The 15,393-nt window shown below is 40.3% G+C and overlaps 1 non-coding gene across 1 annotated transcript; it reads right to left on the reverse strand.

The window, feature by feature from the left end:
* Window positions 1-814: 814 nt before the first annotated feature.
* LOC148551036 (small nucleolar RNA R71) lies at window positions 815-922 on the reverse strand. Its single transcript, XR_015893691.1, has one exon. It is a non-coding gene; the product is annotated as a small nucleolar RNA R71 (small nucleolar RNA).
* Between the last annotated feature and the right edge of the window lie 14,471 nt (window positions 923-15,393).

Raw genomic sequence — 15,393 nt, forward strand, 5'->3', positions numbered from 1 at the left:
CGAAAATTACTAACCTTTTTCAAAAACTATTTTCGAAAATCACTAACTCTTTTTCAAAAAATTATTTTCGAAAACTCTCCCTCTCCCATCTTATTCTATTTATTTATTTATCTACTAACATCTCCTCATCTCAATTCACTGCTCCTATCCTTACCCTTGTGTTTGGATTCTTCATTCTTCTTCACCCCTATTCCTTTTCTTTTTCTACTAACAATAAGGAACCTCTTTACTGTGACATAGAGGATTCCTCTTCTTTTCTTGTTCTCTTCTCTTTCTTATGAGCAGGAACAAAGAAAAAGGCATTCTTGTTGAAGCTGATCCAGAACCTGAAAGGACTCTGAAGAGGAAACTAAGAGAAGCTAAATTACAACAATCCAGAGACAACCTTATTGAAAATTTCGAACAAGTAAAGGAGATGGCAGCCGAACCCAACAACAATAATGCGAGGAGAATTCTTGGTGACTTTACTGCACCAAATTCCAATTTACATGGAAGAAGCATATCCATCCCTACCATTGGAGCAAACAATTTTGAGTTGAAACCTCAGCTAGTTTCTCTGATGCAACAAAACTGCAAGTTTCATGGACTTCCATCTGAAGATCCTTTTTAGTTCTTAACTGAATTCTTGCAGATCTGTGATACTGTTAAGACTAATGGAGTAGATCCTGAAGTCTACAGGCTCATGCTTTTCCCTTTTGCTGTAAGAGACAGAGCTAGAGTATGGTTGGACTCTCAACCTAAAGATAGCCTGAACTCTTGGGATAAGCTGGTCACGGCTTTCTTAGCCAAGTTCTTTCCTCCTCAAAAGCTGAGCAAGCTTAGAGTGGATGTTCAAACCTTCAGACAGAAAGAAGGTGAATCCCTCTATGAAGCTTGGGAAAGATACAAGCAGCTGACCAAAAAGTGTCCTTCTGACATGCTTTCAGAATGGACCATCCTGGATATATTCTATGATGGTTTAGCTGAGCTATCAAAGATGTCATTGGATACTTCTGCAGGTGGATCCATTCACCTAAAGAAAACGCCTGTAGAAGCTCAAGAACTCATTGACATGGTTGCTAATAACCAGTTCATGTACACTTCTGAGAGGAATCCTGTGAATAATGGGACGCCTATGAAGAAGGGAGTTCTTGAAATTGATACTCTGAATGCCATATTGGCTCAGAACAAAATATTGACTCAGCAAGTCAATATGATTTCTCAGAGTCTGAATGGAATACAAGCTGCATCCAACAGTACTCAAGAGGCATCTTCTGAAGAAGAAGCTTATGATCCTGAGAACCCTGCAATAGCAGAGGTGAATTACTTAGGTGAACCTTATGGAAACACCTATAACTCATCATGGAGAAATCATCCAAATTTCTCATGGAAGGATCAAAAGCCTTAACAAGGCTTTAATAATGGTGGAAGAAATAGGTTTAACAATAGTAAACCTTTTCCATCATCCACTCAGCAACAGACAGAGAATTCTGAGCAGAATCCATCTAGCTTAGCAAACTTAGTCTCTGATCTATCTAAGGCCACTGTGAGTTTCATGAATGAAACAAGGTCCTCCATTAGAAATTTGGAGACACAAGTGGGCCAGCTGAGTAAGAAGATCACTGAAATCCCTCCCAGTACTCTCCCAAGTAATACAAAAGAAAATCCAAAGAGAGAGTGCAAGGCCATTGATATTACCAAAATGGCCGAACCCAAAGAGGGAGAGGAGGACGTGAATCCCAGTGAGGAAGACCTCCTGGGACGTCCAGTGATCAATAAGGAGTTTCCCTCTAAGGAACCAAAGGAATCTGAGGCTCATCTAGAGACCATAGAGATTCCATTGAACCTCCTTATGCCCTTCATGAGCTCTGATGAGTATTCCTCTTCTGAAGAGAATGAGGATGTCACTGAAGAGCAAGCTACCAAGTTCCTTGGTACAATCATGAAGCTGGATGCGAAATTATTTGGTATTGAGACTTGGGAAGATGAACCTCCCTTGTTCACCAATGAACTAAGTGATCTGGATCAACTGACATTGCCTCAGAAGAAACAGGATCCTGGAAAGTTCATAATACCTTGTACCATAGGCACCATGCTCTTTGAAAAGGCTCTGTGTGACCTTGGTTCAGGGATAAACCTCATGCCCCTCTCTGTAATAGAGAAACTAGGAATCTTTGGGGTGCAAACTGCTAAAATCTCATTAGAGAGAGCAGACAATTCAAGAAAACAGGCTTATGGACAAGTAGAGGACGTGTTAGTAAAGGTTGAAGGCCTTTACATCCCTACTGATTTCATAGTCCTAGACACTAGAAAGGAAGAGGATGAATCCATCGTCCTAGGAAGGCCTTTCCTAGCCACAGCAAGAGCTGTGATTGATGTGGACAGAGGAGAATTGATCCTTCAATTAAATAAGGACAACCTTGTGTTTACAACTCAAGGATCTCTCTCTGCATCCATGGAGAGGAAGCAGAAAAAGCTTCTCTCAAAGCAGAGTCAACCAAAGCCCCCATAATCAAACTCTAAGTTTGGTGTCAAACCCCCATATCCGAACTCTAAGTTTGGTGTTGGGAGGTTTCGACAAAGCTCTGCACATCTGTGAGGCTCCATGAGAGCCCACTGTCAAGCTATTGACATTAAAGAAGCGTTTGTTGGGAGGCAACCCAATGTTTATTTATCTAATTTTCATTGTTTTTCATGTTTTATTAGATTCATGATCATGTGGAGTCACAAAATAAATATAAATATTTGCAACGGAATCAAAAATAGCAGAAGAAAAATCACACCCTGGAGGAAGACCTTACTGGCGTTTAAACGCCAGTAAGAAGCATGTTTTGGGCGTTCAACGCCAGAACAGAGCATGGTTCTGGCGTTTGAACGCCAGAAATGCACCCTGGAGAAGAGATGGCGCTGAACGCCCAGAACAAGCATGGTTCTGGCGTTCAACGCCAGAAATGGGCAACAAATGGGCGTTCAACGCCCAAAATGGGCACTAACTTGGCGCTGAACGCCCAGAGTTGTGTGCAAGGGCATTTTACATGCCTAATTTGGTGCAAGGTTGTAAATCCTTGAACACCTCAGGATCTGTGGGCCCCACAGGATCCCCACCTACCTCCACTCACTCTCTTCTCTCTTCTCACTCATCCTCTATTCCCAATAAACACTCTTCCCCAAAACCCTTCACCTATCACCTCCATCCCTCTTCCCTATTAACCCTTCACCACTCACATCCACCCACTCTTCCCCATAAACCTACCCAATAAACTCCACCTACCTTCAAAATTCAAAATCAATTTCCCACCCAAACCCACCCATATGGCCGAACCTTAATCCCCCTCTTCTCCATATTTTCTTCTTCTTCTTCATCTAATTCTTTCTTTTCTTGCTCGAGGGCGAGCAATATTCTAAGTTTGGTGTGGTGAAAGCATAAGCTTTTTGTTTTTCCATTACCATTGATGGCACTTAAGACCGGAGAATCCTCTAGAAAAGGGAAAGGAAAGACAAAAGCTTCCACCTCCGAGTCATGGGAGATGGAAAGGTTCATCTCCAAAGCCCATCAAGACCACTTCTATGATGTTGTGGCCAAGAAGAAGGTGATCCCCGAGGTCCCTTTCAAGCTCAAGAGAAATGAGTATCCGGAGATCCGACATGAAATCCAAAGAAGAGGTTGGGAAGTTCTAACAAACCCCATCCAACAAGTCGGCATCCTAATGGTTCAAGAGTTCTATGCCAATGCATGGATCACTAGGAACCATGATCAAAGTAAGAACCCGAATCCAAAGAATTATGTTACAATGGTTCAGGGGAAATACTTAGATTTTAGTCCGGAAAATGTGAGGTTGGCGTTTAACTTGCCTATGATGCAAGGAGATGCACGCCCCTACACTAGAAGGGTCAACTTTAATCAAAGGTTGGACCAAGTCCTTATGGACATATGTGTGGAAGGAGCTCAATGGAAGATTGACTCCAAAGGCAAGCCGGTTCAACTAAGAAGATTGGACCTCAAGCCTGTGGCTAGAGGATGGTTGGAGTTCATCCAACGCTCCATCATCCCCACTAGCAACCGATCTGAAGTTACTGTGGATCGGGCCATCATGATCCATAGCATCATGATTGGAGAGGAAGTAGAAGTTCATGAAGTCATCTCCCTTGAACTCTACAAAATAGCCGAAAAGCCTTCCCCTGGGGCAAGGCTAGCTTTTCCTCATCTTATTTGCCATCTATATTACTCAGCTGGAGCTTTCATAGAAGGAGACATTCCCATTGAGGAAGAGAAGCCCATCACTAAGAAAAAGATGGAGCAATCAAGAGAGCCCATTCATGGAGCTCAAGAGGCGCAGGAAGCTCATCACTATGAGATCCCAGAGATGCCTCAAATGCATTTTCCTCCACAAAACTATTGGGAGCAAATCAACACCTCCCTAGGAGAATTAAGTTCCAACATGGGACAACTAAGGGTGGAACATCAAGAGCACTCCATCATCCTTCATGAAATCAGAGAAGATCAAAAAGCAATGAGGGAGGAGCAACAAAGACAAGGAAGAGACATAGAAGAGCTCAAGGACATCATTGGTTCCTCAAGAAGGAAACGCCACCATCACTAAGGTGGATTCATTCCTTGTTCTTACTTTCTCTGTTTTTCGTTTTCTATGTTAAGTGCTTATCCATGTTTGTGTCTTCATTACATGATCATTAGTAGTTAGTAACTTTGTCTTAAAGTTATGAATGTCCTATGAATCCATCACCTCTCATAAATGAAAAATGTTTTAATTCAAAAGAACAAGAAGTACATGAGTTTCGAATTTATCCTTGAGCTTATTTTAATTATATTGATGTGGTGACAATGCTTCTTGTTTTCTGAATGAATGCTTGAACAGTGCATATGTCTTTTGAAGTTGTTGTTTAAGAATGTTAAATATGTTGGCTCTTGAAAGAATGATGACAAGGAGACATGTTATTTGATGATCTGAAAAATCATAAAAATGATTCTTGAAGCAAGAAAAAGCAGCAAAGAACAAAACTTGCAGAAAAAAAAAGAAAAAAATAGGAGAAAAAAATAGAAAGAAAAAGCAAGCAGAAAAAGCCAAAAGCTCTTAAAACCAAGAGGCAAGAGCAAAAAGCCAGTAACCCTTAAAACCAAAAGGCAAGGGTAAATAAAAAGGATCCCAAGGGTTTGAGCATCAGTGGATAGGAGGGCCTAAAGGAATACAATCCTGGCCTAAGCGGCTAAACCAAGCTGTCCCTAACCATGTGCTTGTGGCGTGTAGGTGTCAGGTGAAAACTTGAGACTGAGCGGTTAAAGTCAAGGTCCAAAGCAAAAAAAAAAAGAGTGTGCTTAAGAACCCTGGACACCTCTAATTGGGGACTTTAGCAAAGCTGAGTCACAATCTGAAAAGGTTCACCCAATTATGTGTCTGTGGCATTTATGTATCCAGTGGTAATACTGGAAAACAAAGTGCTTAGGGCCACGGCTAAGACTCATACAGAAGCTGTGTTCAAGAATCATCATACTGAACTAGGAGAATCAATAACACTATCTGAACACTGAGTTCCTATAGAAGCCAATCATTCTGAACTTCAATGGATAAAGTGAGATGCCAAAACTATTCAAGAGGCAAAAAGCTACAAGTCCCGCTCATCTAATTGGAGCTATGTTTCATTGATATTTTGGAATTTACAGTATATTCTCTTCTTTTTATCCTATTTGATTTTCAGTTGCTTGGGGACAAGCAACAATTTAAGTTTGGTGTTGTGATGAGCGGATAATTTATACGCTTTTTGGCATTGTTTTTAGTATGTTTTTAGTAGAATCTAGTTACTTTTAGGGATGTTTTCATTAGTTTTTATGTTAAATTCACATTTCTGGACTTTACTATGACTTTGTGTGTTTTTCTGTGATATCAGGTATTTCTGGCTGAAATTGAGGGACTTGAGCAAAAATCAGATTCAGAGGTTGAAGAAGGACTGCTGATGTTGTTGGATTCTGACCTCCCTGCACTCAAAATGGATTTTCTGGAGCTACAGAACTCAAAATGGCGCGCTTCCAATTGCGTTGGAAAGTAGACATCCAGGGCTTTCCAGAAATATATAATAGTCCATACTTTGCCCGAGTTTAGATGATGCAAACTGGCGTTCAACACCAGCTCTCTGCCCAATTCTAGCGTCCAGCGCCAGAGACAAGTTGCAAAGTGGAGTTCAACGCTCAAAATGGCACAAAAGCTGGCGTTCAACTCCAAGAATGACCTCTCCACGTGTAGACTTCAAGCTCAGCCCAAGCACACACCAAGTGGGCCCCGGAAGTGGATTTATGCATCAATTACTTACTTCTGTAAACCCTAGTGACTAGTTTATTATAAATAGAACTTTTTATCATTGTATTCGTAGTCTTGGTTACTCCGGTTCCCCTCTGTGGCCGAGACCAATGAACTCCATTATCACTTATGTATTTTCAACGGTAGAGTTTCTACACCCCATAGATTAAGGTGTGGAGCTCTGCTGTTCCTCAAAGATTAATGCAAAGTACTACTGTTTTTCTATTCAATTCAACTTATTCCGCTTCTAAGATATTCATTTGCTCTTCAACCTGAATGTGATGAACGTGACAATCATCATCATTCCCTATGAATGCGTGCCTGACAACCACTTCCGTTCTACCTTCGACTGAATGAGTATCTCTTAGATCTCTTAATCAGAATCTTCGTGGTATAAGCTAGATTGATGGCGGCATTCATGAGAGTCCGGAAAGTCTAAACCTTGTCCGTGGTATTCCGAGTAGGACTCTGGGATTGAATGACTGTGACGAACTTCAAACTCGCACGTGCTGGGCGTAGTGACAGACACAAAAGGATAGTAAATTCTATTCCAGTATGATCGAGAACCTCCAAGATGATTAGCCATGTAGTGACAGCGCATCGGACCATTTTCACAGAGAGGAATAGGATGCAGCCATCGACAAGGGTGATGCCTCCAGACGATTAGCCGTGCTGTGACAGAGCATTTGGACCATTTCTCCGAGAGGATTGAAAGTAGCCATTGGCGCCGGTGACATCCTTATAAAAAGCCAGCCATAGAAAGGAGTAAGACTGATTGGATGTAGACAGCAGGAAAGCAGAGGTTCAGAGGAACGAAAGCATCTCTATGCACTTATCTGAAATTCTCACCAATGATTTACATAAGTATTTCTATCCTTATTATATTATCTATTTTCGAAAACTTCATAACTATTTTATATCCGCTTGACTGAGATTTACAAGGTGACCATAGCTTGCTTCATACCAACAATCTCCGTGGGATCGACCCTTACTCACGTAAGGTTTATTACTTGGACGACCCAGTGCACTTGCTGGTTAGTTGTATCGAAGTTGTGACAAATTATGAATTGAGATTAGAGCACCAAGCCTTTGGAGCCATTACCAGAGATCACAATTTCGTGCACCATTAGCTGTCTTAAATTTTCTTTTATTTTTCTTTCTTCTTTTCAAAATTAACAATTTAATTTCCTTTTCTTTTAAATTTCAAAAAATTTGAATTCCATCTCTCTCCCTCTACCTTCATTTTTCTTGTCTTCTCAAGATATCTTACTGGAAGTGCTCTATACTCTGATATAGAGACACACACCTTCCCATTTCCTTGTTTCTTGACTGAGTGTACAGGAACAGGAAGAGTTCACCATAAACCCGAATGGGGATGAACAGTTCAGAAGAACTTTGGGGTCTTATACAGCCCCCACTCCTGACTTCTACGGAAGTAGCATTAGTATTCCTCCTATTGGAGTAGCTCATTTTGACCTCAACCCCACAGTTAATCACTCTAGTGCAGCAAAACTACCAATTTTAGGGACTTCCCCAAGAAGAGCCCACAAAATTCTTTGCTGAATTCTTGCAATATGCTGACACAGTGTACACTGATGGAGTAGACCAAGATGTCTACAGGTTATTGCTCTTTCCATTTGCTGTGAAAGGTCAAGCAAAGAGATGGTTGGATAATCAACCTAAATCAAGCTTGAAAACATGGAGTCAGCTGGTAGATAAGTTTTTGAATCAATACTTTCCACCAAAGAAACTAACCCAGTTAAGACTGGACATTCAAGGCTTCAAACAAGAAGATAATGAATCCCTTTATGATGCTTGGGTGAGATACAAGATGATGCTGTGAAAATGCCCTACTGAAATATTTTCAGAATGGATAAAGTTAGACATCTTCTATGATGGACTCACAGATATGACTAAGATGTCCTTAGACCATTCTGCTGGTGGTTCAATCCACATGAAAAAGACAATTGAGGAAGCTCACGAGATCATTGAGACAGTTGCCAGCAATCAGCATCTGTACTCATCTAATGAGACTCCAATGAAAGGAGAGATTAAGACAGTGTCCACTAAGTCAGACCCTCCTGAGCAAAGTGAGTCATTAACCCAGAAACTACACTCCCTTGCACAACAAATGTTGAAATTTCAAGAGATGCTGCAAGAAGCCCGAGCCTCTAACAAAACTATAGAGGCACAGTTAAGTCAAACTAGACAGCACTTATCTGAACAGATAAGAGAAGAGTGTCTGGCCCTCATTAGTACCAAGGAGGCTGAGCCTAAAATGGTACACACTATTGAGGAACTAAATAAAGAAGAGACTCAAGAAGAGGCTGGAAGCACATTGTTGCGCGCCCTTCTTATGGGAAGAAAGCCTGAAGTACCACACCCTTAGATGCCCCAAAAGGAGACCAAGGATGAGCACTGCTCACAATCGTTGGAAGGCTATGAAAAGCTGCAGCTCAATATTCCTTTTGCTAAGGTTTTGGAGTAATGGTCTCTATCTATTGGAAGAAACCTCTCTGATGCTGAGAGAGGTGAATTAGTGATGAGGTTATAGAAGGATTACATGATTATCAAGGTCCTTCAACCTCCACTACCCCCTGACAAAGAAGGTACTGCCATGCAGAGTACAATATTAAAGCATTCTCCCTTGGTGAAAACTCATACAGTTTCCCTAGACATCAAACTTAAGTTTGGTGTTGGGCAGTCATCACCCACCAAGGAGGAAGGTCCCAAGAGGAAGATGCATAGGGGATGGAGAAACAATACCACCCCTACCCTAACAAGTAAGGAGAATCAAGCTCATCACACTAAAAGAAAGCTTGTTAGGAGAAATTCAAATCTGTGGGCACTAATCTCCTCCTCTTCTCCCATGGAGTCATTTCTGTTAACCAACTGGAAGAAGAGAAAGAAAGTCAACAATCAAGTGTCAAGCTAATGACATTAAAGAAGCGCTTATTGGGAGAAAACCCAACCATGAATAGAGTATTTCTGTTCTTATTTCTTTTGTTTATTTTCATTTGAGTTTTTTTTACTTTATTTTTATAGTTTTTCCTTGTTTTTTAATGTTTGTGATTATGTGCAGTAGTTAGAACAGAAATAGAAATAGTCAGAGCTGGAAATAGAACACCCTGGAGCAAAGACCTTGCTAGCGTTGAACACCAGACAAGGGGGCCAGAGTGGGCATTCAACGCCCATGAGCAGCAGCAAAGCTGGCGTTGAACGCTAGCCATGGGGCAGAGACCTGGTGTTGAACGCCAGGAAGGAGCACCCCAATGGGCATTCAATGCCCTATAAAGAACATCAAGCTGGCATTGAATGCCAGCCAGAAGCAAGAGCTGGGCGTTTAACGCCCACAAGGGGCAAGGAATTTGAATTCCTTAGCCTCCCAAGACCAGTGGGTCCCACAGAAACTCCACATATCCCACCTAACTCTCTCATTCCCAATTGTTCATATTTGCTCGACGACAAGCAAAACTCTTAAGTTTGGTGTTGTAAAAGCTTTGCTTTTTGACTTCTACCACTCCTAAGTATGGCACCAAAGACTTGTTGAACCTTAAGAAAGAGGAAGGGAAAGACACTTGCCTCCGCTTCCCTTACCTCATATGTAACCTATGCAATTTAGCCGGAATTGTCATAGAAAGAGACATCTCCATTAAGGAGGAAAAGTCCATCACTAAAAGAAGGATGGAGCATGTTAGAGAGCTGGCACATGGACCACAGCAAGAGCATGTGGAGCCACCTCAACAAAAAAAAATCCCTGAGATGCTTCAAGGATGTATTTTCCTCCCCAAAAATTTTTTGGGACCAATGGCATACCTCTCTAGGAGGGTTAAGCTCCAACATGGACCAACTGAGGATGGGACATCAAAAGCACTCCACCATCCTCCATGACATAAGAGAAGATCAAAGAGCCATGAGGGAAGAACAACAGAGGCAGGGGCGTGATATAGAAGAAATCAAGCACTCCATTGGATCTTCCAGAATGAGTAGTAGCCGCCATTATTAAGGTGAATTCGTTCCTTTAATCCTTTGTTGCCTACGTTATTTTTTTCCATGTATTTTGTTTTATTGTCTGTTTCTAGTGCATGATCATCTTTATGTCTTAAAGCTATGAATTATCCCATGCATCTCTCACCTTACTTAAAAGAAAAATTTTAATTGAAAAAGAAAAGTAAGATGTATGGATTTTGAGTTTTATATTAGGAATAGTTCAATTATCTTGATGTGGTGGCATTGATTTTATTCTTTGAATGTATGACTGAACAGTGCATATTTGAAATTGGAATTAAGAATGTTGGCTCTTGAAAGAATGATGAAAAAGGAGAAGTATTATTGGTAATCTGAAAAATCAAAAGAAATTAATTCTTGAAGTAAGAAAAAGCAGAAAAAAAATCAAGATGCAATAAAAAGAAAAAAATCAATTGCATGCGAAAAAAATATATAGAAAAAGAAAGAAGCAATAGAAAAAGCCAATAGCTCTTTAAACCAAAAGGCAAGAGCAAAAAGCCAATAGCTCTTTAAACCAAAAGGCAAGAGCATGGGTCCAAGGCTTTGAGCATTAATGGTTAAGATGGCTTAAAAAAAAACAAAATCATGGCCTGAGCACTCCAAAGGAACAGTGTCCCTAACTATATGCTTGTGGTGTGAAGGTGTCAAGTAAAAAGCTTGAGACTGAGCAGTTAAAGTCGTGATCCAAAGCAAAAAAAGTGTGCTTAAGAACTCTGGACACCTCTATCTGGGGATTCTAGCAAAGCTGAATCACAATCCGAAAGGGTTCACCCAGTTAAGTGTCTGTGGCATTTATGTATCCGGTGGTAATACTGGAAAACAAAGTGCTTAAGGCTACGGCCAAGACTCTAAAAGCTGTGTTCAAGAATAAAAAAAGAACTAAACTAGGAGAGTCAATAATATCATCTAGATTTTAAGTTCCTAAGGATGCCAACATTTCTGAACTTCAATGGATAGCGAGATGCCAAAACTATTCAGAAGCAAAAAGCTACTAAATCCCGCTCATCTAATTGAAACTGAGCTTCATTGAAAACTCTGAGATTTATTGTTTCCTACTCTTCTTTTTATCCAACTTTATTTTTAGTTGCTTGGGGGACAAGTAACAGTTAAAGTTTGATGTTGTGATGAGCGGATATTTTATACGCTTTTTGACATCATTTTCATATAGTTTTTATTATGTTTTATTTAAGTTTTATCAAGTTTTCATAGGTTTTAGTGCAAAATTCATAATTTTGGATTCTAATTTGAGTTTTTGTGTTTTTATGAAATTTTAGGTATTTTCTGGCTGAAATTGAGGAGCTGGAGCAAAAGTCTGATTCAAAGGTAGAGAAAGCACTGCAGATGCTGTTAGGATCTGACCTCTGTGCACTTGAAAGAGCTTTTCCGGAGCTACACAAGTCCAAATGGCACGCTCTTAATGGTATTGAAATATAACATCTAGGGCTTTCCAGAAATATATAATAGTACATACTTTACTTCAGAATGGAAGGTCCAAAACTGGCATTCAACGCCAGCCATCTACCTCAGTCCTGGCGTCCAACGCCCACAAGGAGGTGACCAGCGTCCAATGCTCAAAAGAGGGGCCCTAGCCAGCGTTCAACGCCTCTAGGAAGTCCTAGCAAGTGGCTTATTCTCTTGCTCAGCCCAAACACTCACCAAGTGAGCCTTAGAAGTAGATTTTTGCACCAATAGACTAGTTTATCATATTTCTATAATCCTTAGTCATTAGGTTAGTATATATAAGAGAAGATCACCCTTGTTTAGGATCTTCTTCCACGACTTTACATATTTTTACATTGTTCTATGTACAGTATGAGCCACTAAACCTCCTAGGTTAAGGGGAGGAGCTCTAATGAGTTTCATGGATTAATAAAAGTATTATTGTTCTATCTCAATTCGTGTTTGATTCTCTATTCTAAGATGTATCTTCGTTCTTAAAACTTATGAACGAGTTGAACCAGCACAAGGTTATCTCTATTCTACATGGGTTCAGCGAGCGTCTTTCATCAGATATCAATGAACCACTAGCTTGATTATACATCTCTTAGACGGCTAATCCACGACTTCGTTGGGGACTTGTCGCGACACCAGTTCAGCCGAGGTATGGGGAGATTAGGGTCTTTGTAGTAAAGGCTAGAACCAAAGGCACAACATTCTTTGATCTGGAAGATTTGACCTTGTCTGTGGCGTTTTGAATAGGATTATCAAGGGGAATAGAATGTAGGAGCTTCACCCTGTTTCAGATTGGATGCACACTAACCCTGGTGTTCAGCCTAGAGGAGAATCAGTGACCTCTCAAGAATGGCATTGATCACATACAGCCTGCCATAGAAGAAATTATTCACAGTTGGCGTAGACAGTGGGACCGAATTAATCCAGAAGAATAAAGCATCTCTAAAGCTTTAACTATCTTCTAATCATTACATTCACCTTCAATTGAGTAACGTTATCTTTATTTTACTTTTATGCGCTTTAAACAAACAAACAACTTTTCTATCCTCCTGACGAAGATCCACAAAATAACTACAGCTTGATTCAAGCTAACAATCCTGATGGGATCGGTCCTGACTCACTCAGGTATTACTTGGACGACCCAGTGCACTTGCTAGTTCAGTTGTGCGAAGTGTAATTCCGCGCACCACCTAGCCGTGACTCTAAATGTTTTGTCTCAGGTTTTTCTCGACACAAAAACACCTGATAAACCCATATTTCATGAGTTATTTTGTGCTTAGTTTGAGTGATTTATTCAATCCTTCACCCACTTATTCATATTAATTGCATGGTTTTACTTTCCCTTCCTTATTATGTGATGTATGTGAAAAACATGTTTCCTAAGCTTTAAAATTAATTATTTTAATTACCTTTATTTCTATTCGATGCCGTGATTAGTGTGTTGAGTAGTTTCAGATTTTCTAAGGCAGAATGACTTAAAGGATGGAAAAGGAAACGTACAAAAATGGAAGGAAAGTGCGAAATGGAGTTTTGCAAAAACTGGTATCCACGCGATCGTATGGACGACGCGATCGCGTGCCAGAAGCGAAGAAGCAGCGACGTGGCCGCATGACTGACGCGACCGCGCGCCTTAAGTAGAACGCATACGACGCGGACGCGTGACTGACGCGACCGCGTGGCAAGGAAATGCTCCGAATGACGCGACCGCGTGACCCACGTTGACGTGTGACAGAGGCCACGTATTAGAATTCACAGAATATGCCCCCAGCGATTTTTGAAGCCCTTTTGGCCCAGATCCAAGTACAGAACACACAGATTAGAGGCTATAAAGTGTAGGAATGCATCCATTCAAGGGAGAGCTTGCATTTTTGTTACTTCCCATGATTTAGATTTAGTCTTGAGAGAGGTTCTCTCCTCTCTCTCTTAGGATTTAGGAGTTCTCTTAGTTTGTAAGAGTGACTCTCAATCCAGGTTTTATGTTTCTTTGTTTTAGCTTCCCTTTCACTTTTATTTATTCCAGCACTTGAGTTGATTATTTACTTTTATAATTGAATTTATGAATTATTCCATGTTACAGATTATTATTTGAATTAATGATATTTGAGGTATTTTCATTTTATGATTGTTCTTTTTAATTCATGTTACTATTGGCTTCCATCTAAGGATATTTTTATTCCAGCAATTTACTTTTTCCCCTTTTGGTCCTGGTTAAGAAATTAGTAACTCAACAGTTATCAAACTCAACATAATTGATAATCGTTATCTTGCTAATTGAACTGAACTTCAGTAATCCCAACTTTTTCTTAGGAAATAAATAGGATTCAAAGGTCAAATTAATTAGTCCCTTGATTTACCTTCACTTTAAAGGTTAACTAAGTGGAATTTAGATTCAACTTTCATTATTGTTAAGAGAGATAATTAAGTTGGACTTCCAATTTCTCTTGCCTTGCCAAAAGTTTGCTTTACAGTTTTATTTTAATTGCCGTTTACTTTACTTGTCATTTAAATCACTAGCTTCTCACCTTCTAAACCCCGATTATAACCTTTATAGCCAATAATAAGAACATACTTCCTCGCAATTCCTTGAGAAGACGACCCGAGGTTTAAATACTCGGTTAACAATTTTTAAAGGGGTTTGTTACTTGTGACACCCAAAACGTTTGTACGAAGGGATTTCTGTCGGTTTAGAGACTATATCTACAACGCGACTGTTTTTATGAACTTCTTTACTGGCAAAAATCCTTAACGTCAAAATGGCGCCGTTGCCGGGGAACTGCTAACGTGTGCCTTATTATTGGTTATTGTTAATATTTTTCTTTTACTTATTTCTGTTTTTCCTTTTTATTTTTCATTTGCTACCATGAATTCTCACCCCTCTCGCTTTGAGTTTGGTTCTAACTTTGTTGAAGGAAATAGAAGTTATAGCAGGAATATGCATCAAGGTCAGACCAATCAAGGATGGATGGAGCCAAGAGGATCTAATCAACCCTTTAGGCAACAACACCCTCCGAGATATCATGGACAAGGACCATTCTACCATGCATACCCAGCTGAAAGATATGGTGGACAACCTTGTAACTACCAACAAGCCCCACCCCGTGCCTATAGACCATCCTTTCAACATAACCTCGAACCACCACATTCACAAGCTTCTCTTCACCATTCGCCACCGTATGATCCTTCCTTACCCCAGTACCAATCCAATCACTCCCAATCACCACCACTTTCCTATGTATCATGTCCAAATCCGGCAACCCGAGAAGCAGAGGTTCGCCTAAAGGAAACAGTAAATAAACTTCAAACAACCATTCGACAACTGGAGCAAGCAATAATTCAATGGGTTTCTAGGCGCTCAAATACACAAGGATCAGCCACAGCCCTATGTGAACAATCTAATGAAGAGCGTAGCATGAAGGAGATATTGAAAACTCCAGTGGACAAGACAGAGCACAAATTTGTATTAGAACAAGTAGAAGAAGCTGTCATTGTTCAAGAAGAAGAGTTGGTTGAAGATCTAGGAGATGCTGAACCTCCATGGGAATCCAGAACTGAGGAGAACTCCGTCAATGATGCTACAGTTGATGCTAAGGAGGATATTGTACAATCTCCAAGGCAAGTTGTTTATGAAGAATCAGACGGAATAACC

Source organism: Arachis ipaensis, chromosome B7, assembly GCF_059453495.1.
Source record: "Arachis ipaensis isolate K30076 ecotype BB chromosome B7, ASM5945349v1, whole genome shotgun sequence".
Taxonomy (NCBI): domain Eukaryota; kingdom Viridiplantae; phylum Streptophyta; class Magnoliopsida; order Fabales; family Fabaceae; genus Arachis; species Arachis ipaensis.